General features: G+C 44.8%; 1 long non-coding RNA gene across 7 annotated transcripts; it reads right to left on the minus strand.

The window, feature by feature from the left end:
- Positions 1-824: 824 nt before the first annotated feature.
- On the minus strand, positions 825-22,444 carry LOC127030759 (uncharacterized). 7 transcript variants are annotated; one of them, XR_007768462.1, is made up of 5 exons: positions 19,506-22,444; positions 12,830-13,041; positions 8,661-8,775; positions 5,121-5,353; positions 825-2,656 (listed from the first exon to the last, which is right to left on the minus strand). It is a non-coding gene; the product is annotated as an uncharacterized LOC127030759 (long non-coding RNA). The 7 variants fall into 7 exon arrangements; XR_007768459.1 differs by having other exon boundaries at positions 5,121-5,358; XR_007768463.1 differs by having other exon boundaries at positions 5,121-5,358; positions 8,656-8,775.
- Positions 22,445-22,904: the final 460 nt, after the last annotated feature.

The raw sequence follows: 22,904 nt of genomic DNA on the forward strand, positions 1-22,904 counted from the left end.
GTAAAATAGCACAAACAGCCTTGCTGAGAGGCAGCTGATTGTACTTGGAATATTTATAAGAATTCATGTTCTGTGCAGGTTATTTATCTAACCACTGTAATTTGCTCTGAAACCATAAACAATTGCAAGATGGCTTTGGAGAGGACTTTTCTGTTTTCTTTGTGCTTTGGTATTTTTGCCAGATAAGAGGAACCGTTGGCAATATTACAGATTCCTTTTTTTGAGATGAATACAAGGTAAACCACGTCATAGACTGTAGCTACTGCACAAACCCCTGCAGTGTCTGCTTGGAGTGTGACGTTGTTGGGGGAACCATACGGCTGAAAACAGCGTCTTCTAATAGATTCTCCCATAAGAAATCCCCACTCCTGCATTATCACTCAATGTTTGTCATCAAGGATAAGCGAAGGCTGAAGTGATAAGAAGGAGAAAATCTTAAACAGCACAGGTAGATCAGAAAAGTCAAATAACAAGAGCAGATGGAAAATACATATCATGAGTGGGGTAAGAATGGTCAAGAGAATAAAATGTCTACAGATGGTGAAATTCACCCCTGTGCAGAGGGCCATCATGAGGTCTATGCAACACTTAAGCACCACTTATTTGAATACTATCTTGAGTTCACAGACTTTGTGCTGGCCCTTGGCCCAGGGTGAATTTAATTGGAGTGCTCAGTGCAAGAAGGAAGTAATTGCTATTTGCAGTCATACCAACCTCAAACATTCAAACACCATGAGTCCATCTCCAAAAAAATTTGTAAGATTTAAAAATAAAAAAAACAACCCTACATTTTATTTTATTTGCTTTTCTCTGCAACCACAAAAGGCTGGAAATGTATTTTATTTTTAAATGAAGATTGTCATTCTCACAAAATAACGTAACTACAAGAGGTGAGGATGCACGAAAACCACCAGATATCTTGGGAAACTTGTGAGAGCTGGCAACACTGTGGTACCGAAGCTCATTATTCAAGCTTTATGCAAGTGAAGAGGTGCAGGGCTAAGGGAATAGTTCATGCCTTTCTACCTCAGGCGCTAGACAGGATAGCGCTGGAAATGTGTCATTCATTTTCAGTGGAGAATGTTAATACTGTGTCATCATGATGATGACAATCAGACAAAGAGATGCAAGATTCTGTCTTGTTGAAATCCAGCTTCCTTTTTATTTCCATGGCAATACAGGAAAACATTTGATCACTCATGGAGACATTTCAATATGCATCAACAAAGCTTTTGCCAGGGCGACAGCCAACTGACAGCTACGTTAGCAAGTTTGATTGGAACCTTCTGTTGGTTTTTTTCCTGTTCCATCACAAACCATGCAGCCTGAGGAAGTTGGGGCGGGGTGGGGGAGAAGAAATCCTACTTAAGGCAGTTCAAGTGAAATGTCAGTAGTTGAGAGAATATGTTTAATTCCTACCAAATTCACATCAGCATCTTTAGCTGACTGCAAGGCAAGGAAGTCCAAACCCCTTGAGGTAGTGAGTTCTAAAATAATTCACTGCTGCAGCACTCTGATATCAAGAGTTCTTACTCATAAATATTTCTACTTGTCTGTCTTGGTAAAAGCTCCCTCACTCCCTTGTTCTTGCTCTCTGGGGTAGGAACAATCTTTTGAGTACTCATTTGTACAGCGCCTAGCACAATGGGGCTCTGATCCTTATTCCGGGTCTCCAGAAGAAATATAAATAATAACAATAATGGTCAGCTCAAGTGGTATGCAGAATGGACGTAGTTTCCTTCATTCCTGTTGGGCCCGGTCTACTGATAGGAATGGGCATTCTTGATCACCATGCCTCTGGCAAAGGTTTCTCCAGGAATGGCCTGCAAAAAGACCACCCCTTCCTGGGGCATGCTGCTGGACAAAGAGAGGAGATACACTGTGATATTTTTGTATGTTGAAGAGGGTGTAATAAAAAAAATAAAATAAAAAAAAATAATGATTGTTTCCAACTCCTTTTATCCAAGGCACGTTATCAACGTTGATTAAGTTTCACAAGACCTTCTGAGGTATCTAAATGTTCTCATCCCCAATCTACAGATGGAGAAACTCAGGCAGCCAAAAGTAAAATGAGCAATAATGTTAAAGCCAGGGACAGAACCCAGGAGTTCTAGTCCTCTGTTTGCCAGCCTAACCCATAGAAAGGACTCCCTCCATACCAGTTTACCACCCTCAAAACTTTTGTACAGTCTTCTAGGCAGCAGTAGAGCCAAAGGCGCTGGTTAGTGTCCCTCATGCCCGTGGAGCATCATCTCAGTCATGACAGTATTGGAAATGCAAAGGGAGCAGTGACTTTTGTTAGCAAAAGCCCCTAAATGTCCTGAATTGGAGCAGTTTGAGTAAGCGCCTGTCACAAGGATGAGCTTCTTGTTCTCTGTCAGATTAAATAGCCTGTCACAATACTCCTGGGTGATGTCTTCACTGGTTTCTTCAGACAGAGATCCCACTAATGGTTAACACACCAGTATGTGCATTCCAGTTCGCTCAACTGGAAGAAAGCCTCAGCCTGTCCATCCCATTATGTAGCAGCTGAAAGCTTGACTGACAGGTCTCTAACTCAGATACACATTCATGTCAGCTCTTGTAAAGTTTGCACACCAAGGGGCCTTTATGCAGATGATTCTTTATGGACATGCATCCTCTTGCTTGCAGACTCCTGTCAATATAAGGAGAACGTATTTTATTCACCAGTTATGACTTCTTTCTTCTCCCTTCCTTGTGCTGTACTGCCTCTGAAAATTCAGTAAATGCAATAGGCTAATTTAAAAAAATAAGATGCAGCTGCAAACTATGTGCATGCATACATATAGTTAATTGTACACACATAACATGAATATCTGCATATTCACATTCACAAGCATGTGGATGTATGTGTAGTTCCTTGTTTGTGCGCATAAGTGAGCATATTTTCTGGGTGCCATTTAGGTCCTGATCTATGAAAAGTCAAGGCTCAAAGCTAGATTTTCAAATGAGTAGGGTATGAAAACTCATACACAATTGCCTAACTTGCATGCACACTTTCTCCAGTTATGTGCACAATTCAAGGAGCTACTTAGAGAAAATGAGCCTCGTTGTCTATTTGCTTTAGCCGCTATCTGACTTGACTTAATCACTCATGCAAACTAGCCATGCAGTTGCATTTATATTTTGAACATGCACGTATATGCCTGACTCATTTGAAAATCTAGCACTCAAAGACTGTCAGAGACACTGGCATTGTTCTGTAGGGAGTGGAACAAGCACCTCCTACAGACAGGCCATATCTACCCTATGGAGACTATAGCAACATAGCTACAATGGTATAGCTATACCAGTATAACTCTGTAGTGTAGACACAGCCTACACCGCTGGAAGGGGTTTTTCTGTCACTGTAGAAACACCAACTCCTGAATGATGGTAGCTGGGATGATAGAAGCATTCTTCCATTGACCTAGCTGTGTCCACTCTGGGCGTTAGGTTGGCACAGCTGTGGTGATCACAGGTGTGGATTGTTCACACCTCTGAGGGTTGTAGCAATACTACATTTTAAGTGTAGACAAAGTGAGATTCACTTCTCTGAATGCTGGAGAGATGGGTCAAATTAAATAGGACTGATTTGAATGAATCAGCTCAAACAAAAACTTTGAGGCTCTGTTAAGCTAACCATTGGCAGGTATGCCCATCTCTATGTTAAACAGAACCAGGCTGTGCCACCCTGTAGGACTGAGCTCATTAATTTAATCCTGCAGTTTGGTACCCACTCCTGCAGTTTTATATGGAGGTTTGAGCTTGACTCTAAAGGGGAACCCCATAGATAGCCTTTCCAAGTGCCACCTCTTCCAAACTAAGCCCATAGTCATGGGGGGTGGGGGTAGAAATTTGCTGTGAATGGGGGAGTAGAGGGCTAGAAGGGAGAGTGATGGGAGCTACTGAGACCCAGTTCAGGTGGGGTGGGGGAGCCATCTCTGTGCTGGGAGGAGGGGTCCCGGTAGCTCCTATCTGATCTCTGGTAACACAGAAGCTGCTGCAGCCCCTGAGGGTCCCACTCTAGTCTCTGACCCTTTTCTGATTGCAAGTGTGCTAGCCCCCCACTGCTCCCCCAGTTCCACCGCACCTGCCTGGACCTACATCCTCTTAACTCAGATGCCCTCTTACCTTATCTTCAGAGAGGTTTGAGGTTTGTTTGCTGGGGAAGAAATAGCTATGGGAGAAGATTAAGGGAAGCCACCTGGGAGATGGAGAGTCACCAGCTTAAGAGCTGGCTGTGATAAACCTCAGCACATGCTCTCCAAACACTCTTGAGCAGGGATTGAATTTCATGAATGAACCCAAAGTTCCATTGTGATGGGTTTAGGGTGAATATTTCACTCCATCCAATTTCCTTACCTCTGCCCCCAAACTTTAGGGCTTTAACTAGAATGGGACATGGACCCAAACCACTTCTAGGTTTGATCATGCAAAACCAGCTGGTTTTGCCCCTTCCCAGAAAATATCTCAACACCAACACAGCAATGCTCTCTGCAGCAGTGTTTTAGAAGATGGCACAACCACTGCAAGAAGGGGGACTAGCTGGCTTCAAGAAATGGTAATGTGATACAAAACCTCTCGTCTCCTGAGAGAGCCAGTGAGAGCCAAGTGATAAAAGACAGTGATATGCACAGTTTGAGCAGAAAAAGGGAGGTACCCTTTAAGTCCAGTCCAGAATGGTAATGGCTGAAAACAAAGTTTTCTTATATTCATATATATTTATATAGCATAGGGGAAGCAGAAAGCACCACCTAATGTTAAGGTTGTTTAACACTTTCCATCAAAAGACCCCGTTTTCAGCTGCTTATAGTCTTGACAAATGTGCAGTAAATTAGGCCACACACTGAGAATAAAACAATACTGAATAGCTGCTCACAATCGGCGAGTCCCAGCCACCCTGCAAATGAGGCAGGGGGCCTGTGGAAAAAAATAGTATGTGAGCATGTAATTAAAAACTGTATCCTAATGCATACACACAAGGGCAACCTTAAGTCTGGTGTTTCCTAACTTTTGAGTGCTTCCCTTGCAAACTGAACATTCCTTTTATTTTTTTTGCAATTGCTATATACCCAGTGCCCATACAATGTCCACTTGCTATACCAGCCCCCTTTTACCTTCGTGAGATGAAACCTTGGTGGTTTCAGTCCAGTTTCTAGTGTCCGCAACACATCATTGGCAGTAATTAGTAATGCTGTCCACCTGTCTCAGCAATGAGACCAGCGACTAGATGGACATGGAGACCCCAGCACAATATTTCCCTGAAGAAGGGTCCCACTAGAGCAGTGTTGTGGCACACTGACGGTGGACAGCATGGGAGAAACCTGCAGCTCTGTTGCTCTTGCTGTACCTGTTCTGTGGATAAATAGCACACGTTAGTGTATTGAGCTCTCAGTGCAGCACGAAAACCCAGTGTATCCAATAAATCACCTGACACGCGAACACCGATCTAGCCTGCCAAGTCATTTTAACTCCAGTTGGTGGGCTTTTATCTATATATTTGCACTATTAGAAAACATAACTTTATTTTTAACTGCAGCTTCCATGTGTCAGCACTTCACCAAGCACCAGGAGAGATGGCTGATGCTTGGCTCAGGGGGGAAGTGTGTATAACCAATTGGCATTGCAGGAGAGGAAACATGGCAATTGACTTTGGTCTGATTTTCCTCCTCCTTTAACATGTGTTGACAGGCAGTGGGCCGGGGGGAGCCAAGCGATGAAAAATAGTGAAACACAGCTCAAGCACAAAAAGGGAGGTACCCTCTCTGTCCTGTCAGCAGCTTGTGGGGAGCAGCAGTAGTTTTATTGCGTCTCACTGTGGTTGGCCTTTTTAATCCATCCCAGCAGCAATCATCACCTGTTGAGTTATTCTAATAGCTGATGAGAGGTTCCTTATGTGTATTTATCAGTGGTAGCAAATGCAGCAGGGAGTGAACCAGAATCGTAGGCTCAGATCCCAAACAGCCTCAAAATCCCTTTTACAGGTAATGGGAGTTTCTCCGCTGAGTAAGGACTTCAGGATTGGCCTCCTAGAAATTGGAGATGGAAAAGACCTACAGAGGACTGGTCGATACTGGTGCTGTTAAAGCATTTACAATCCCCCCAATGTGGACGCAGTTAAACTCGTATGAAAGGTCTTGTACAGGTATAGCATATTTACATACAAGAAGGAAATAAGCTCTACCAATGTATGGCACATTTATACCAGGATTATTGCATCCACATTAGGGGTGCTACTGGTATAAGTATTTCAAAAAACAATCACGCCCCTAACTGGCACAGATATCCTGATACAAAAACTGTGCATAGGCCAGACCTACATCACCTGGCTCACTGCACTAGGAGTGCTGGGTGTGTTTTGCTGCACTGCAAGGGACAAACCTGCAGTGGCAGGGATCCAGGGCCGGGCGTCTCTAGCTTTGTTGCCACCCCAAGCACAGCAGGCAGGCTGCCTTCAGTGGTTTGCCTGTTGGAGGTCCCTGGTCCCATGGATTCGGTGGCATGCTTGCAGGAGGTCACCAGTCCCGTGGCATCGGCGTACCTGCCACCAAATTGCCGCCGAATCCATGGGACTGGCGGACCTCCCATAGGCGCGCCGCTGAAGGCAACCTGACTGCCGCCCTCACAGGGACCGGCAGGGCGCCCCCCGTAGCTTACCTCCCCAGGCATGTGCTTGGTGTGCTGGTGCCTGGAGCTGCCACTGTCCAGGGCTGGCCTTACCATGAGGTGAACTGAGGTGGGCACCTTATGTGCCAGACTGGGGGGCGGGGGGAGCGCCACTAGGACCCAGAGTGTAGAAAATTGTGTCTGCTGGTGCATATGTATTCTCTCTGCTCTAGATGCACAAAGATGATGGAGTGCTGTGCTGGAGGAATGAGGACACAAGAGACATAACAGGCAGGCAGGAGAAAAGGTGAGAGGGAATAAGCAAAAGCAGCAGGAGCTGCAGGGAGAGAGAGGAGGACGAGCCTCTTATGTACCTCCTAGCACCTCCAGGAGCCTGGACTGATTAACACCAGCTTCTCAGGGAGCTTCCTGTTTCCTACTGCTTCCCTGAACCCACTTGAGGAGAACAGGCAGTCAGCTGAAGTAGTAGGATCCAGTTAGGCCCTTAAGATACTGATATCTGCCCTCACTCAGGTCCTGCTACCAGCCAGCTTATTTGTCCCCTTCAGCTGAATGTAGAGAGTCACTATAGCTGGCACAGAAGAGCAGTCATGAGTGAAAGAAGAAAACTCCCCTCTGGGGCAGCATTCAGAAAAAGAATGAAAACAAAGGAAGCTTTTCTATCTAAGCAGGAAATAGCTCTCCCGAGATACAGTGTGACGTTATTGACATAATCTGGGACCATATAGAACATGGTTGCGACCGAAGTCCTGTGATGGCACCAAATCTTGTATAAAGGGGGTCAAATGAGGTGTCTAAGACAAGGTTATGGTTTGCTGGTTATAATTATGGTATCTATATGTGTGTACCATTTTTGTAGTTTAAGTTATGAATACTGGCTCTATACTACTGTGTGTACTTCAAACTTATGCTGTGCTTCTGGGTGACCTCCCAGACTAGTTGGTGTTAGCTCTGCCTAGCCTGCTTGATGGTACTCTGGGGATCCCTCAGCCCCGCTGATCAACTTCTTCCTCTCCCTCCATCAAATCCTCCTCCTCCTTCCCAATGCCTCCTGCATACCATGGAACAGCTGTTCAGCAGCATGCAGGAGGTGCTGGGAAGGAGGGAGAGGAGTGAGGATGGGGCACGCTCGGGGAGGGGTTGGAAAGAGGCAGGCAAGAGGAGGGGCAGGAGTGGAGTGCGGGCGGGAAGAAGCAGGGCAGTGGTAGGGCCTTGGGGAAGGGGTGGAATGGGGGCAGGGACTGGGAAGCGCGGGGAGCTTGGGAGTCTGTGAAAAAATTTAAATCAAAATGGAGGTTCTTGAGTTGTTAAAGTTTGAGAACCACTGCCCTATACATTTCCCATACCTGCTCCCCATTGCTCCTTTCAGGTTTCCCCCCAGGCATTGCTAGCTCAGTGAAAGGCATGACTTAACATAGGGCCTGTGGCTGCTCAGGGGAGTGGAAAGGGGATGGCTGGAAATACACGACAGGCTACATTGTGCTAATTTCATTGAACAATGCGCAACTGATTTTGTAGGAGCAATATCTGAGAACAGATTTCAACAATTGCTTATGTGATGATTTTGTTAACAAAGCAAAGGACATGCACTGGGAAGCTTATTGATTCCATTGTTGGGCATAGTTTGCTTCCTAGAATTCTGAGTTAATGATGGGCCAGGACCGAAATACCAATTTACCTAACAGCTGGCTGTATAATGCAGCCATTCGGCATGAAGAGAAGTGCAGCTGACCTGTATGGGAAACTCAGATAATTGCCCTCAAAATGATAGTCCAGGATTTTATGGACAGTGTGGATTTTCTGATCTACATTCAGCCACATTGACACACCAATGATGGGCTTGATAGAGCAAGAGGAGGCAAGGGCAGAGGATGTGAAGGCTTCTTCACTGTGCTATGGACTTCCTCAACTGAGCTCCACCTTGCGTAATGACTCTGTGCAAACAACTGACATATGGCATGTTCCACAGATGGATCAGCAGCTGGACATAGAAATCCAGGAACATCTGGTGCATTGGTGCTTTACCTGACCTGTTCTAAGTGGCCAGCAGCCAGATTTCTGGGGTATGTACCCTCGTGGTTCTCCCCTGCAATGAAACAGAGCAGTCCAGACAATGGCCAGCTGTTCACGCCCTTGTTCCTATGGCTGTTGAAGACAGTGGAAACAGAAGGGGGTTTGCTATGCAAGAGCATGTAACTATTTCAACTATCCCCATGTTGACTGGGTACATGTCACCTCAGGACAGGATGCAGAGATAACATTTCTAGACACCATTAATGACTGCTTCTTGGAGCGCAAGTCCTGGAACCCACAAGGGGAGAAGCAATTCTTGATTTAGTCCTAAGTAGTGCTCAGGATCTGGTCCAAGAGGTGAATATAATGGAACCACTTGGTAATAGTGACCATATTGTAATTACATTTAACCTCCTTGTGTGGGGGTGGGGGCGATACCAAGGAAACGCACCACAGTAGCATTTTACTTCAAAAAGGTGAACTATACAAAAATGAGGAAGCTAGTTAAATGGAAATTAAAAGGAACAGTCACAAGAGTGAAATGCCCGCAAGTCTCATGAAGACTATTTAAAAACACCGTGATAGAGGCTCAGACTTAATATATCCCCAATTTAAAAAAAAAAAAACACAGAAAACTAAAACAAATGCCACATGGCTAAAAAGCAGAGTAAAAGGGGTGATTGGAGGCAAAAAGGAACCCTTTAAAAAATGGAAGTCAAATCCTACTGAGAAAAATAGAAAGTAACAAACTCTGGCAAATCAAATGTAAAAGCATAACTAGGCAGACCAAGAAAGAATTTGAACAATAACTAGCTAAAGACACAACAACTAACAGCATTTTTTAAAATATATCAGAAGCAGGAAGCCTGCCAAACAATCAGTGGGGCCACTGGATGATTAAGGTGCTAAAGGATCCACCTACAGTATGTCCAGAGCTAGCCAAATTCATTTCATTTGTGATCTGGGCAGGATTTGAACTAATTTTCACTAGCCTTTCATCCCTGTGTGCACTGCAACAGCCCATCAGCCAGCCAGCCAGCCCCCTCCCCACTCCGCATGTCGTCTTCTGATGCTGTGGTAATTTCAGCTTTAATGTATTAAAAATATAATTTTTCATGAGCCATTTCCCAGCTGTCATTGTGATCCTACCACAGCAGGAGGCTCAGCAGTGTAATCACATCTCGGCTGCCTCTCAACATGAGGCCAGGAGAGTTGCAGCCGCTTAGCTTTATTATGTTGAGCATTTGGACTAAGTTATTTAAAGCTTGTGTGAGGTGGCCTCTGATTAGAGAGCTGCTTCGGCTTTTGATCTAGAAAACCATGCTATCATGCTAAAGGTCTCCCAACTGAGTCTGAATTACCCAGCCATATTCTTCACATTACTGTTGATTAGAGAATAGGCCCAAGGCCTGGAGATACTCGAAACCAGCTCTGAACTGGAGCTTCCCACGGCCAGGGGAGGCAATTTGAGCTCATCTGGAAGAGGGTACATGATCATGGGCGGGGGATAGAAGAGACTGGGAAGGCTAAGCCTCCCCAAATGGGGCAAGAAATGCAGGATGTGGCACACCTCCATTGGAGGCGCACCAGCCGGCCCTCTTTGAAGTGCTGCTGCTGAAAGCACCCGATAAGCACGGTGGGGGAGGGAGGGTCACCGGCTCCTGGACCGTGGCTCTGCTCTTGCTCTGCCCTAAGGCCTTGCCCCCACTCAGCCTCTTCCCTCGTGGTCCCGCCAGTGCTGCTCCTCTTCCCCATAGCCCCTGAGCCCACCACTCGCCCCTCTCTGCTCTCACTCTGCCCATTGCTTGCCCTTAAAGCAGGAGGGGGCAGAAAGGAGTGAGCAGTGGGGACTCGGGGGGGGGGTGGAGAGGTGCAAGTGGTGGGCCAAGAGGACCTGGAGGGAAAAGACAGAATGGGGGCAGGGCCTTGGGGGAAGAGGCTGAGTGGGACTGGGGCCTCAGGGCAGAGCAGGAGTGGAGCACAGGCAGGGCCTCGGGGGAAGGAAGCTGAGCGGGGGCAGGGCCCCACAACCATTTCTAGGGAGCTTCCAGTGCTCGCACTCAGCCTCCCCAAACACAAGAGTCACGCACTGCCTTTGTATGTGATCATGTCTAATATCAATTATTAATTAAAAGCCCCAACATAAGTTATGATTCCATTGTACTAGGTATTGCACAAACGTAGAATTGGATACAGTCTCTCTGCCTTGGAGACCTTACAGTCCAAAGCCACACAAACAGATGACCACCACCATTCCTCAGGCTCATCTCCAGACCCAGCTCTTCATTTCCCCTTTGACGTATAACCTTGCAGTGTCTCCGTCTATTACCACCCAGAAGGCTCTGCTTCCTACCAATCCACAGGCAGCGTCTTGAAGGAGGGATGGAGTGAGATTGTAGGGGATGGTGCTAGAGAATTTTGGCCTGGGAGGAAGCCTCAGATTTTGGTTAACTACACATACATATCCCAGTTGGGCTTTTCCTGAGCTATCACTAACTTTTGCTTAGGAGATACCATTACTTGAGCAATACCAATAGCACAAGCACAAGCAGCACTTAGATACTGTGATGAATGGTACCTTAGATTTAATGCCATAGATAGAAAGATAGATATATATAGATGGGATACATATGAGGATAGATGGACAGAAAAATAGATTTTCCATTTGTGAGCTGCTTTTCACTTGTGAATTGCTGAGTATACATTTTTTTTATATGGAAGCCACCTGAAGTTCAGCAGAAATCTAATATATCTGTCTATCTAATCTATCTATCTAATCTATCCATCTAATCTATCTTGGCACATTTCCTAGAACAGCTAGATTCTGGGTTCACCTGATCTCCTCTGGAAGTTCGGATCAAAGAATGCTTTGTGTCCAGCTCTCAGGTGCATTGACCCAGAGGAGCACAGTTGTTATGGGTGACTCAGATCAGAATTCAGTCTTTGATTTAGATCAGGCTTGATCTTAGATCAAGTCCTGAGGTCCTTTCTCCGTTTTCTCAGAATTCACTGGGAGTTTGACTTGAAAAAGGACTGAGTAAAAAATGGACCTTGAGATTTGGTCCCTTAAGTATATGGATATGAAGAGCCGGTTCTGAGAGGTGCTGAATGCTGAGCAAGCACCTGCAGGTCCTACAGTAAACCCCCTTCCAGGGCTGGAGTAGCTCCGTTACCCACATGAAACCAAGAGAAGCCTGGGAAAGACAATGGGGGAAGAGAGGAACTGAACATGTGCAGTGTCTTCCTTACCATCACATGGGGAGTGGGGCTCTTTGCAGGCTAAATGGGTCAGGTGGCCTGAAAATGGTGTCACCTCCCCCTGACAGGCCTGGCCAGGGAGAATCATGCTAAAGATGACTCCCTGCAGCTGCAGCTGGCAATTGGGAGGAGAGAGCACTCAGCAGGACCCACAAGTCAGAATCAGCATTATGGAAACTGTCCCCCATGCCTCTTGCGTGCCCCTGCTAGAGCTACATGGGATTTACTGCAGACTGAGGGAGGGAATGACCCCTCTCACCATGGCCTCAGCAGAGAGGAGTGAGAAGACGCATTAGGAAAACGAAAATGGGTTACACAAGTTCTCTCTCCCCTAGGCAGCTCCGTGACTGACAGCTGCAGGGGCATGGATCCCACCCTTTCCCCTTCTGATGTATCAAACAGACCACACTCAGCATAGATCATCTCAATGCCTGGCTCCCAGGGGCTTAGAAAACCTTACTGACATCAATATGTGACTGGGAGCTCTTCAAAATAGGGATCTCATTGTCACACCTGTGCATAAATCACCTCACCCAGAGCTGGTATTGTATAATCTTAGGAGCTGAAAGCTGGTGGGAGCAGCTTACAATATGTCACTGCTCTTGAATTTAAACTGTAAACCCTTGCTCTGATCAAACTCACCACCAGCCCTAGCCTACCCTTAATGCAGGGCCAAACCCCAACACTGCCTCCTTTGCCCATCTCCACTTCTAGCACAGTTTAATAAGCTTAGAGAGGATCTGCTTAAATGTGTTGGGCCAGGTTAGTCTCCAGTGTCACACTACTGACTCCAATGGAATTACACCGGGAATGAATCAGTGTTGCTAGTCAACTTAAACCGAAATTAGCCAAAGTCTTTGGAAAGTGTCCATGTCGGAGGGTTTTGTTCTAACTGCACGGCCAATGAAAACATTTGCATAAACCTCACCTTCATGGAAAATGTGATGCTCCCCCTCCAATTGATTTGAGTCTCCTCCTAGATTCAAAGGCAAAGGCTGCCATCCATCGTAACTATTGATGCTTCTCTTTACATCAGTAAGGAATGGTGAGTTGGATCCTCTAGGGCAGAGTTTCTTGCTGGTCGCTTACTGAGAACTGGCTCGTTACGTGGTGCTGACACCTCCTCCTTATTCCCAGCTGCTAAATTGCATGAAAAGACAGCTAATAATACAAGGAATATTCACCTAATATTACTTCTCCATGGCAACACAGGCTGTAGTTATTATCATGATCTGCATTTTTATTCCCATAATGGCTAAAGGACCCAGGTGAAACCAAGGCGCTGCAGTGCTCAGTGCCATATACACACAGTGTGTGAAAGAATTGACATTACAATCTAAATAGAGATGATGGATAAAGGGTGTAAGGTGAATCAGAGGCAGAGAGAGGGGCAGTGACTGGCCCTAGGTCACCCAGCCAGCCAGTGGCAGAGCCAGAACTGATTCCCAGCTCTCCTGATTCCCAGTTTGTTGGGATTTGGTGGTTCCCAGTGAGTCTGATGCTGGGTAGAAATCATGGGACTTCGATACAATGCGATTCAATTCAATTCAATAAAGCTTTATTCAACATGTGCACAAAGAGAGCCCCTGGTACAAAGAATCAAGCAGAGTCCCTCCAGCAAGGAGCCCCTCCCCTCGCTACTTTATAGCACATGGTGCTTATATAACAAGTTATATAACAACTTACATAACATGAACCTTTAACCAATCAGAGTTAAACAAACCCATACATGGGTTTGTTTATCACATGCTCATTGTGCTCCAGTCCACATGCTGAGCTCACACCCCTCCCCATGGCCTTCTCCAGAATGTTGCTAGGCCGGTGAGCCACAGCATGCTTCCCTATGCATAAGCACCCTGTAAACCACATTTTATTTGAAATAAACACAACCATACCCTTCAGCTCCCCCATTTGGTTTTGGGGCTAAGAACAATTCTTAGACCCCACTAACACCACTTCCTTGTATTTATTAAGAGCAATAATTAGCTTTATTAACACTTAACTATAATTTTAGGAACAAATAAACTAATACGTAATATTTACAATAAAATAATAAGTCCTTATGCCATTGCGAGAACACAACTCAAATCCATTTCCATTTGTTTTTGTTTTTACTATGGCAAACCCTTTTATTCACTGAATCAGTGTAACTGCCCTACCACTTCTTTCAATATTTGTTTTAAAAGGCTTAACACAATAGGAAGAACTAGATATTTAAGCAAGGCTTGCCTGCCAAAGTTAACCACTTACATTCACACCAAATATTGGAGTCCTTCCTCACTGCTATATCATCCATTAACTTACATTACATGCATTATTAAGTCAGGTCCCAACATTTGAGATAAGGCTTGTCCTGACTTCAGGTTTCCCATACACAAAACCCATCCTCCTAGGATGGAACATTGGTCCCGTGGGAAAGCCATGTAGTTATCTCCGGCCCTTATGTTACACAGGTGTCTGTGACATGCGAAAGGAAGTGGGTGCCCTGGCTGAGCCTCCAGTTCAGGAATTAACATCCCTTCAAGGATGCAATGACCATCTCAACATACCCCTGTTATCGATAGGGACCACTCCTCTGCCACCATTCAAGGTGAAGACGTTCAGTTCTCAAGAACCACAGCTATCACCCAACATGGCACTTGTGGCACGAGTGAGTCTCCTAGCAGGGCTGCAACTTTCATGTTGAACACCAGGATGTTACCATGCCAGGATGATAACACAATTTTTCCACATGCCTAGACCAATGCTTGCTCATACATTTCAGAAGTTCTTAATAGATGGCTGAGTACAGCAGTGAGGACCTGACCAACTGTTGCTGAGTTAAGGTAATATCTAACTTGATTAGATGTGAACCCCACTCTTACCACAGTAAACTGTCATTTCTGCTACTAACAAATTTTAACCCAGTCCCTAGTATTAGATTTGAGTGATGGCATTTACAACTGATCCAGTGACTCCTCCCCAGGTAATTACATTAATATTTTAGCTACATCAGCTGTAGTGGCCTTGGCCACTGGGAAAGCTTCTACCCATTTAGTAAAGTGATCCATGATCACCAGAACATATTCTTTCCCTCTGCACTTTGGCAGGGGACCAATGAAATCTATTGGTAACTGCTCGAAGGGCTGTGTTGGTCTTGGCTGATGTCGCATTCTCACTTTCACTGTGGGAGCAGAATTACACTGAGCACACGTTACACACCTTCTCACATAATCATGCACGTTTGCATTAAGCTTAGGGTGCCACCAGGTGTTTGACATACGGTGAATCACCCTCCGTGCTCCATCATGTCCCAACATGTGATACACTAGTATCATAGTTCCCATTAGCACATTTGGTAACACTAATGTGTTCCCTGGACCTCTCCAAGTGTTATCATCACACAGTTTGCCCCCTTAACCACTTCTCTGCCCTCGGTGCAGCGTGATGAATGTCCTGTAATTCAAAAAAGTTTGGGGTTTTTATGAGAGGCTGTGTTGCAGCAATTAATTGGGTCTCTTTACTTTCCACTGCTGCTTGTTTAGCTCGTTCTTCTGCCCTTCGGTTCCCCTTGCTATGAGGATCTGTCCCTTTTGTGTGGGCTTTTACTTTTATTACTGCTACTTCAGTAGGTTTCTGCATGGCTGCATGAAGTTTCTGCACTATCCCTCCATTTTGTATTGGGGATCCTGTACTTGTCAGGAATCCTCGATTTACCCACAAGTTAAGGTAATCATGTACAACCCCAAACGCGTATCTAGAATCAGTATATATGTTTATAGCATGACCTTCCGCAGCTTCACATGCTGCAATTAATGCTTGTAGTTCTGCTACTTGGGCCGATGCTCCAGGTAAACTGCCATGCGCCACCAGCTGCCCATCTTGAGTACAAACAGCCCATCTTGTGTGTCGCTTGCCGTTGACATAGAAGGAAGAACCATCCACGTATAGGCAAGGGGCATGAGGTATTTTAGTTTCTTTTACCAATGGAAGGTCCATGGGCTCTACCTTAAGGCAACCATGATGCGGGTGTCCCTCATCTGGGCTAGGAATGAGGGTGGCAGGGTTTAGCGATGATGCTCGTTGCAGATGTACTGAAGGCATTAGCAAACTCATTTCCCATCGAGTCCATCTTGCCACATGGACTGCCGAAGATTTCTTTCCTGATAAAATAGCAAGGACAGCGTGAGGCACAACAATATTTACATCCTGTGCACCAATAAGTGGTAAGGCCTGATTTAGGGCCATAGAAGCTCCTTCCACTGCCTGGAGGCACGGTGGCATTGCTTGAGCGACAGCATCTAGTTTAGAAGCTACTGGGTGCTGTTTATCCCCATGTTTTTGTGTTAACACTGCTGCCATATGTCCCTCACTGACATGCGTGTACAATGTAAAAGGCATTAATGTATTAGGAAGTCCCAACCCTGGGGCAGTACTTAGCCTCTGTTTCAATGTGGTAAATGACTGTTCACATTCAAATATCCACTTAATTGCATTATGTGGTCCACCAGCACCCTTTAGGAGATTATTAAGGGGCTGGACAATCCTTGAATAACTTGGGATTTGAGTTTGGCAGAAATTGAATAGCCCCAACTCTTTCCTAACTCCCCTGAACGTAATTGGTTGTGGGCATGCATTAATAGCCTCAATGAGGTCAACAGTTAAACACTTTTCCCCTTTGGATATTAGATACCCCAGGTATGATACTTCCTCCTTTGCGATCTGAGCCTTTTTAGCATTACATTTTACCCCACTGTCTGCCAAGTGCTGCAGGATCACTTCTAAGTCTTTCATGTGCGTTTGGCCATCTGGTGAGGAGACAAGAAGATCATCAACATACTGTACAACACAAAAAGTCATGTCTGGCAGCTTTGCCAGAACATCAGCTAACACTCTATGAAACAAATTAGGTGAGTTATGAAAACCCTGGTTTAGGCGAGTAAAGGTATATTGCTTCCTTTTAACGGTGAATGCAAACCAAAATTGACTGCGCACAGGATAAGACCAAAAGCGATTGCTAATGTTCAAGGCTGAAAACACTACGTGATCATTAAAAGCATATAAGCCTCCCACTACCATGCACTCCTGTACCTTCCCCCAGAAGGGTAGGTTTGGGTTATTAAGCTGCAAAGATGGCAATTCTTTTAATATGCTCCGCAAATCAGATGGGCTTATAGGAGTATGCTCTAGACGACTAACAATAGCAGGGTTCCCTTCCCCTTGATTAGGATTAGGGACAGTATGCACTCTCACTGGAGCCATGACACTAGACTGATAGCCCCATGTTCCATATGTAGGGTCCAAAGGTGCTGAGGGACAAGATCTCTTTCCCTGCAAGTCTGCTTCTCTGTGCTTTTTTGTTTCTCCTTGCAGTCTTTCTACCTCTGCTTCTAACTCTTCTACCCTTCCTTTTATCATATTACTCTTTCTAACCAGCTGTTCATAATCAACAATTAAAAACATACCAGCCATTTCATCCTTCTCTTTGCCGTTTTTTAACCTTGTACACCAACAAGCAACATAATAGGGATGTTTAGTTGGATAATCATCATGTGTTGGATATCCTTGTTTCAATGCCTTGTCATACTGAGACAGGACAGATTTCACAGCCAGCAACCTTACATCTACACTGAGGACATCATCTTCCTCAGATAAATATTGTGGTTTATGCACAAAATCAATGTTGCCCGCCTGTAATGGGAGGCGGTCATCCTTTATTTTAATCATACAGCCAAAATATCTCCACAAGAAAGCTAATAAACTTACAACTACAATAGTTATAAAAGCACTAACCATATACTCTTCATATTGTGGATCATTATATCCCTTCATCTTTTCAAATTTATAACTACAATTCTGTTTACAGACTAACAATTTATTCCAATAAAACACACCAGACTGAAATGCTCAATCAGCAGATTAATACTTTCTCCAATTTATTTGATCTGCACAATTACAATGTCCAGTTAGGAGATCTGGGCCTGCCAACACATCAGCTAGAGGTACTTATGGCTACACCTGCCCCTACACTAACTGTTGGTCCTTATAGCCTCTACGATTTCCCACTTCAACAGCACTTAGTCAGAGGAATTTACAGCTTGGCCAGCCCTCACACTAAGTACAATGCCTTAAGATTGCAACAAATTCCAATTAGGAGATCTGGGCCTGCCAACACATCAGCTAGAGGTACTTATGGCTATACCTGCCCCTACACTAACTGTTGGTCCTTATAGCCTCTACGATTTCCCACTTCAACAGCACTTAGTCAGAGGAATTTACAGCTTGGCCAGCCCTCACACTAAGTACAATGCCTTAAGATTGCAACAAATTCCAATTAGGAGATCTGGGCCTGCCAACACATCAGCTAGAGGTACTTATGGCTATACCTGCCCCTACACTAACTGTTGGTCCTTATAGCCTCTATGATTTCCCTCTTCAACAGCACTTAGTCAGAGGAACTTACAGCTTGGCCAGCCCCCACACTAAGTGCAATGCCTTAAGACTGCAATAACCCCCCTGAATTCCCCAGCACCTAGACTTGCTTACTACAAAAGGTATGAGAGTCACCAGTCAGGTCAGAGACACACAACCAAATAAAAAATGAACAATCTCACCCTCTAATTTGATTGTAGGTCGTGCTCCTGAAGGATATTTCAAACCCTGCTCGCTGCGCCAAGAAACTGTTGGAATTTGGTGGTTCCCAGTGAGTCTGATGCTGGGTAGAAATCATGGGACTTCGATCCAATGCGATTCAATTCAATTCAATAAAGCTTTATTCAACATGTGCACAAAGAGAGCCCCTGGTACAAAGAATCAAGCAGAGTCCCTCCAGCAAGGAGCCCCTCCCCTCGCTACTTTATAGCACATGGTGCTTATATAACAAGTTATATAACAACTTACATAACATGAACCTTTAACCAATCAGAGTTAAACAAACCCATATATGGGTTTGTTTATCACATGCTCATTGTGCTCCAGTCCACATGCTGAGCTCACACCCCTCCCCATGGCCTTCTCCAGAATGTTGCTAGGCCGGTGAGCCACAGCATGCTTCCCTATGTATAAGCACCCTGTAAACCACCTTTTATTTGAAATAAACACAACCATACCCTTCAAGTTCAAGGCTTTATCTGCTGGATCTGCTACCTCAGGCCTGGTTTGATTGTAAATGACAGGGTAAGTGTCCATGAGACAGTCTCTCTATTAAAATGTGGCCCATGCTTGTGACATCAGTCTCCTGGTAGCTGCTGATTTCCAGCTTGGCTTGCTTCTGCACAACAGCTGCAAGTGATGGGAAGTGGCTGTTTGCTAAACCAACTCCTGCTCTCTCTGAATGACTCTGTGCTCCTTAGGCCCAGTACACACTTTAAAGTCAGGTCGGTGTTGCTATGTCAGTCAGGGATGTGAAAAATCCACACTGTACAGACCTAGCTATGCCAACCGAATGCCCCGTGTAGAAGCATCTGTGCCAATGGAAGAATGCTACCATCGCTTGGGGAGGTGGTGATCCTACACCGATAGAAAAGCCCTTCCATCACCATAGGCTGTACCTACTCTATGGGGTTATGCCAACATAGTTACGGCAACATAGCTATGCCGGTGTAGTCTCTAGAATGACGACGTACCTTTAGACAAGCCAGCTTTGCTGACTAGGTGTAAATGGAAAACAAACACCCAGCATTTAGTAATAGTTTCCGCCTTGCTCTGGACCTGCTGCCAGCAATGCTACAGATGGGTGCAGGAGACAAAGTAGGTAAGTCCCATTCACTCTTTGGCATGTACTTCTGCACCAGAGCTGGACTGGTCACACAGCTTGCTTACACACACCAGCTTGGTTACTCATAAGATTCTTTAATACTCTGCAAGTATGGCTGAGGTTAGCTCAAATAAGGTATTTTGCACACAGTGCCACCTTATGGCTGAACAATATAATGCAGTTTAACATTCTGTTCCTTCTCCTGTTTAAGTTCTATATTCCTACCATTTTCAATACATTTATACTCTCACACTGTCTATGAAGTTCAGTTGGTATCAGTCTGTTAAATGTGGAATTATACTGGTTTCCTAATTACATGGCCCTAATATGTAATGACTTGGTCATGCGTCTGTCCGTTAATTGCATGACTGGCTGCAGTTGGTTTAGAACCCTTGAGTTTTCTCATTCTGCATCTGCCATCTGTAAAGTCTGCTCCGTTGATTGTTCTTTCAGAGGAACAAAGTGTAGATGTTGACAGCTTCTGTTAAACTCTCCACTGTTGGTCTTGATCATATATACACATATGATCTGAGCACTGATTCTATTTCTTTACAACAGCTGGAGGTGTCCATCCTTTTTCTCCATCCAGTTTGATGCAAACATGGTCACCAGGTTCTATTCCCAGCAGTTCTCTAGCTGAGTGACATCTACGGTAAATGCGTTCCTAAGCTCTTTTAGCTTTTTTATCTGATTTGGCTACTCTCTTAATGTGTGACCACTTTGGAAATTGGTTCTTTTCTAAAGTTGGAATAGTAGTTCTGAATTGTCTTCCCATCAGGAGTTGTAGGTGCTAGATTTAGTCCAGCACCTACTGTTGGTGTTGATCTGTAACTCAGAAAAGCAACGAATGGATCTTCCTGGTGTAGGATTTTTTTGGCTGTCTGTACAGCACTCTCAGCCTCTCCATTCGTTTGTGGGTAATGTCAGCTGCTATTTCATCAGAATGACAAATTCTGCTGCCATGAATTGTGGCCTGTTGTCTGTCACTGGTTGTTCTGAAACACTGAAATAAGCACAAGTGCACTTCGGTTTCTCAGTAACACTGTGATATGTTATGTCTTTCAAGTACATTATTTCTATAAACCTGAAAAAGTAATCCACGACAATGAGGAAATGATGTCTTGTGAATTTGCATCAATCTGCACCTAGTCTCTTCCAAGGTCTACCTGGTGGACGTGTTTCTACACTGTATGGTTCAATGTGATCTCTTAAGTTGATTTGTACTGTACTATATTTACATTAAGTACGCCATTGAGTTCTTACACCAGTCTCGCTAGGCTCATGATGACTGACACAATGTGACTGAGAAGTTGTTGGCCATCTTTTGATCCCATCTGCTCTGAATCCAAAGCTTTTGCCTTTGTAAATTGTTTCTTTGGTGCAGTTCAGAATCTCTTCAGGGCTAGTGAGAGCTGTGTCAGGTGTGGGAGGGGCTGATGGTGATTGTCCCTTCGGAGATGACTGTGATGTCAGCTCCTAAGTCTCTAGCCTGATCATGAATCTTCGCTTTCTCTCTCCAGGCAGGCTCTAGGTCATCACAAGTGATAGAACCCGGGAACAATGGCTCTATAACACGAGTCAATTCCCTGACTGCTTTGGTGCAGTCAACAGTTGCAAAATGTCCATATTTCATGCATTTATTACATCGTGTGCCTCTGGCTGGACACATATCATCTCTTCGATTATGACTTTTTCCACTCCTTGTGCATATAGGCTGGAATTTGTCTCTCTTAGCCTGGGAGTTCTCTCTCCTTGCCTCCGGGGTTTAACGATAATGACTTGTAACACTCAAGTGTCTGCTTACAGTTTCTAAGCTACTTTCAGGTTTTTCAAGTTGCTCTAGGTTTTGCTGAGTCACCAGCTCAGGCTGCTTTGCTTCCTGTATAGCTGTGGCTAAGATTAAGGTTATATCTATACTACACAGCTTTTAGTGACCTGGCTGTGCCACTACAGCCGTGCCGCTAAAAGTCGCGCAGTATAGCTGCTGTTTGTCAGCTCTCCTGCTGACAAAATTTTCCACCCCGAATGAGTGGCTTTTGTGATGTCGGCAGGAGAGCGCTCCTGCTGACAACGCGCTGTTCATACCGGCAGTTGTCGCGGCAAAAATTTTGTCTTTTTTGGGGGGTGGGGTGGTTAACACCTCTGATAGGCAAAAGTTTTGTCGTTCAATTGCCAGTGCAGACATAGTCTGAATCTGTCTTCAATGATAGCTGCTGTGCAAAGGTTTTATCTGTCCACCAATAACCAGCCTGTTTCTGATATTCTCATGTTTTGCATTCCCTCAAATCATAATTTTCAGCCAATGTATGCAGAGCTTTTATAAAACATTCAACATTTTCCTCTAGTTCTTGGATTCTCTGGTGAAAACATGCTCTTTCATAAACCACATTTCTCTGAAGTATGAAGTATGCATCAAACATAGGCAGAACCCTTTCCTAGCCATCTTTGTGACTATCTTCAGTAAAGTCAAAGGATTTAAAGATGTGCTCTGCTTGCTTCCCAGCAGCATAAATTAAAGAAGATACCTGTATAGCTCAAGTTTCTTTGTGGAACTTGATGGCAATGCAAAATCTTGTTTCCAGTCTGTCCATTCTGAGTATTTCTCAATGCTGAAGATCTCTGGGATATTGAAAAGTGGCGTGAGGAGGAGATCCTGCAACATTTGTTGTTTTATTCCTCCTGTATGCAAACTTTCTTGGAATTTTCCTTCTGCTTCTGTTCTTAGTTTACTCCTGACACCATGTCCTGTATTTCTGGACCAGATATGCACTGGTCACAGACCTTGCTCATACACACCAAATGTGTTTATCACAAGATCCTTTAATGCTCTGCCAGGAATGGCTCAGGTTAGCTTAAATATGGCATGTTACACACGGCGCCACCAAGAGGGTTCCCAGAGCAGTTATAAGAGTCCTAGAGGAGTGGAAAGAACTGAGGGTACATCTGGGGTGTGATTCCCATTTGAGCAGAGATACTTTCACTAGCTTTCACTGAGTTACTGTGCCAAAAATAGAATGTAGCTGCTCCAGCATGAGCTCAGAAAGGGGGCTAGCCACACCAAGTATTTGCCCATTCAAGATCCTATGTACATATGCCATGACAATACTCTATTTTTAACATGCTAGCTAGATTAGAGCAAGCGCAAGTATGTCTACTTGAGCTGGGAATCACACCTCTATCTCGAAGTGTAGACATACCCCGAATTCCATCCTCATGTGTCCATACTGGCATACCAACCTGAGAGGCCAAGAACATTGTCTCATTGCAT

The sequence above is a fragment of the Gopherus flavomarginatus genome, chromosome 11, assembly GCF_025201925.1.
Source record: "Gopherus flavomarginatus isolate rGopFla2 chromosome 11, rGopFla2.mat.asm, whole genome shotgun sequence".
NCBI lineage: Eukaryota > Metazoa > Chordata > Testudines > Testudinidae > Gopherus > Gopherus flavomarginatus.